The sequence below is a fragment of the Mesitornis unicolor genome, unplaced genomic scaffold (assembly GCF_000695765.1).
Source record: "Mesitornis unicolor isolate BGI_N332 unplaced genomic scaffold, ASM69576v1 scaffold24748, whole genome shotgun sequence".
NCBI lineage: Eukaryota > Metazoa > Chordata > Aves > Mesitornithiformes > Mesitornithidae > Mesitornis > Mesitornis unicolor.
The window spans coordinates 35,974-40,344 of NW_010200145.1; positions in this window are offsets into that span (position 1 = coordinate 35,974).

The window sequence follows — 4,371 nt, forward strand, 5'->3', positions numbered from 1 at the left end:
AAGGGAAGGGAGTCACAGTATTTTTGTGCGGAGATGAGGGGTGCTGCTAAGCAGTCTTACCTTCGTTCTCTGATACCTTGGCAAAGGCACAATGCTGCCTCTGTGCACATTTATCCCAAAAGAAAATCACCCTGAAAATTACGGATATTTTTAGCTTAGAACTCTGTTTCATCGTGCTGCCCTGCAAATGGTTAATTTGGCACACTAGAGTTGGGGTAGACAAAGGAATGGGGGTGGGAAAAAGGGGTCAGAAGCTGTTTAAACCAGAAAGGAAAGGAATGAAGAATGAATTATGAAGAGAGAAATCAAAGAAAATTAGTTTTATCAAGTGAAAGATAAGATTGTGCTAATATTTCATGTTAAAAATCTGCAGTGCATGAATAATTTAGACTACTACCAAGAAACAGAGTAAGTTGCAGGTGTAAACATCCTGCTATGCAGACTGATGAACTCTAATTTATCTTAATCTTTTGCAGCTCTATACTATCTCAAACAAGTGTGTCAAAGTGCTTGAAAAATATCAGTTAATAAATTCTCCCAGTTTATTAGCTTGATAGAACTAATCACAGTTTTCCTAGGAGGAAAACTGAATATTCCAGTTATGCTTAGATAATATGGGAAGTCTGTGGCAGTCCAGGATACAATCCAAACCTTCCTTCTGAACCTCAACCCTGCTATTAGTTATGAATTCAGCTTTCCTTAGACTTGACTTGTTTTGAGTCACATCTCATACCCTGAAATAGCCTCCCTCTCCCTTCTTCAGCTCCTTCAAAAAAAGTTTTAATTAAAGAAAAAAGATTAAGGGTATGATTTTGGGGTGAATTTAGGAACTTTTGGTGAAAATACGCATGGAGACAAGCCTCAAATTTACCAGCAGACAGGCTGGCTTGACAGGAAGAGAGAACACAGAAACTTCAAGAGCAGAGATTTTTGGAAGTTTTAAATTGGCATGTTGCAGGGTTGTGTCTAAAGTGTTCTAAAATGAAGCATTAACACAATCTATCCCCTTTCTGGATGATAAAAAGGGCAAATCAGCCATTCGTCTGCCAGTTTTCTCCTTTTCAGGGAGTATGTGCAAGTTTACTAAAACCTTTGTAGACTGCCCTGTATTCTTGCGAAATCATTCTGGGGGAAATAGATTGTCTGTGCAATGGGATTTTCTTGAGAGATGAAAATCCTTACTCTCCATTCCCTTCTTACCTGCTACCACAGTATCAGCATGATGGAGTCTCTCAAATCTTATGTTATTCAGAGCTTTCAAAAAAAAGTAAGTCCATAACATTGCAATGTATCCTTAGAAGCCCCTCTATATTACTTTTCTTGATCTTTTACTTCTATTCTACCTTACTTACTTTTTCAAATGTTAATTGACCTAGATTATTTTCCACTAAAGCTTGATTTTATGTTTAAAAACCCCTCAAATGTTTTGTGTTTTATGACACACTTCTTAGAATTAAAAAGTCTAGTCAGATGCATCCCGAATCCTGTCTGACTCATAGTTCTATCCTATGCTTTTAGCATCTTTTTAAGTGAAATTTAAATTTTCCTGAGCACAGGTTACTACAGGTGTATGAAGTGTACCTCTTTGAAACCTGCATTTTCCCAAATCACCTCTTATTTCTACAGGAAATACCTTACCAAACACCTTCTGGAACTCCAAGTTCCTCCTCATAGTGGCAATGTCAGTTCATAGTCACTGATGTGATGAATACACCAGTCTTGCATTCTCTCATTCATTCTCATAGAAACATAAAATGTGGTTGGAAAAGCTCTCTGGATCCCCATTCCAGTCTCCAAGGGAGATCAATGGACTGCAGCCAGTTGTTTGCGGTTCAACAAGGGCAAGTGCCAGGTCCTGCACTCCAGTCACAACAGTCCCGTGCAATGCTACAGGCTTGGGGATGAGTGGCTGGAAAGCTGCTTGGCAGAGACGGATCTGGGTGTACTGGTCTACAGCAGCTAAGCATGAGCCAGCTGTGTGACAAAGTGGCCAAAAAGGCCAACGGCAACCTGGCTTGTATCAGAAATAGCGTGACCAGCAGGAGCAGGGAAGTGATCCTTCTCTTGTACTCAGCCCTGGTGAGGCTGCACTTTGAATACTGTGTTCAGTTTTGGGCCTCTCACTATCAGGAGGACATCGAGGCACTGGAGCATGTCCAAAGAAGGGCAACAAGGTTGGTGAGGGGCCTGGAGAACAAGAATCATGAGACGCGGCTGAGGGAACTGAGGCTGTTTAGTCTGGAGAAGAGGTTGCTGAGAGAAGACCCTATTGCTCTCTACAACTACCTGAAAGGAGGTTGTAGTGAGGTGGGGGTCAGTCCTTCTCCCATGTAACCAGTGATAGAATGAGAGGAAATCGCCTCAAATTGTGCCAGGAGAGGTTTAGATTGGATATTAGGAAAAGTTTCTTCACTGAAATGGTTATCAGACATTGGAACGAGCTGCCCAGGGAAGCTGTGGAGTGACTATCCCTGGAGGTATTTAAAAGACAAGCAAATGAGGTACTTAGAGACATGGTTTAGTAGTGGCCAGGTTATGGTTGAACTCAATAATCGTAAAGAACTTTTCCACCCAAATGATTTTATGATTCAAAAACCGTTGCCACCCTGGATGATGACAGCTTTAGCTTTGCCCAACGAAGTCTTGGAACCTCCAAGAATGGTACTTTGGTTCATATTTGGTTTACAATAACAACCCCTTGCTCAATGGGCTTCCATCTCACATTATGTTTAATCCCATTTCTAACATTTTGATCTGCATGTGACTACTTTTTCTTTACACAACAATAATGATAATTTTTCTTGACTTTGTGCCATCAACAGATTTCATTAGTAAATTCCTACATTTCTGGACCAAGGTCTTATGAATTTAATTCATTGTTACTGTTAAATAAGATTAGTCTCAAGCCTGATTCCTGAGTAATTCTTTTGATATCTCCCTCTACCTTAAATAGGATTTCCTACCATTTCAGCTTTTTTTCTACAGTGCTTATTCTAATCCAAATCTTTTCTGCCTAACTTATAGTTTGGTGGTTTGGACTATAGACTTTTTTCTAGAGGACTTACAGTTTTGTGTGCCAGTTACTGATACAAATTTTTTTAACTTTTAATTTTTACACTTTTAATGACAAAGGGCACTGTGACCATGGACTAATTCCTGTGCTGTTGAATTAATTAAATTGATTAAATGCAGTTGATCAAAGCTGTTTCTCAGAAACATGTATGGCTACATGCTAGTAACTATTTAAATGAGTAAAAATGCATTTGTGTTTATTTTCTGTCCTAAAAGGGGCCATTTTGAAGTATCTAGCTCCAAATTCTTATTTCTAGAAACCAGTGGCGATGTCCCTGAAATGTGTACTATTGTAAATGAGGGCAGAGCTGTTTTACCAGTTCCCATGCAGCTGTGACAATGGGAGTATTTTGCTGGAATACTTGAAGTGTGGAAATGCTTCTCACCCTGTGAACTGCACACCAGCTATTTCCAGTGGTCAAAAGCCAGGAGTAATAGTCCATATATGATGGATAACAAATAAGAAGGGGATCTCAAATATTATGTGAATGAGTGAGATTATAACAACTTCTATGGCTTCTCCTGTTTCCATCCAGTTTGAGGCTTTTCAGTGTGTATAACTGGAAGTACACCTGGCAGTGTGTATAACTGGAAGGATGCACCTAGCACGACTCTCTGTGACAGTGCAGGCTTGCAAGGCAGAGTGGGAGAAGGAAGAGTGGAGGGCAGCACAACATCAGCCACTGTCTGGGCTCACCCAAGGACCCTTTGTGCACCTCCCAGAACCTCCTTTTCCTTTCCGGTCTTGTGCCTTTTCTCTGCCGGTTATTGCTGACCTTCCCAGTTGTGCTGGACTGGACGCACAGTGCAGAGGACTTGGCAAGCTGTCTGTGAAAGGGATGTGTTCCAGCCTGAGGAAAGCAGGAGCTCATCATTAGAGTCTTGGTCAATAATGGCCTGCTCATAAAGAAAGAAAATGGAAGTAGAATAGCTTGGAAACTCATCAGCATTTTGAAATGGCAGGAGCCATGTTACTCAGCATCTGAAATACATTTAACTTCCTATAAATGTTGTGGATCAATGATCACTAAACTGCATACTGGAAGGAAACTGGTGATATAAAAAGTAATGAGAAAAGCCAGAACTGAGCATTAGTAATTTTCTTCATAAAAAGCAAGTTTCCATGACTCATTCATATACTATCAATTACATGTCTTTAGAGGCTGAATTTTCAGACTAAAATAGTCAACTAAATTTAACTGTGCCATTATCTTTATGTTCTTGCAGAAATGTTTTGCCCTGTCAATTGCAGAGAACAGCAAAGTGATTGTGAGCATAGGTTATGACAACATCCATCCA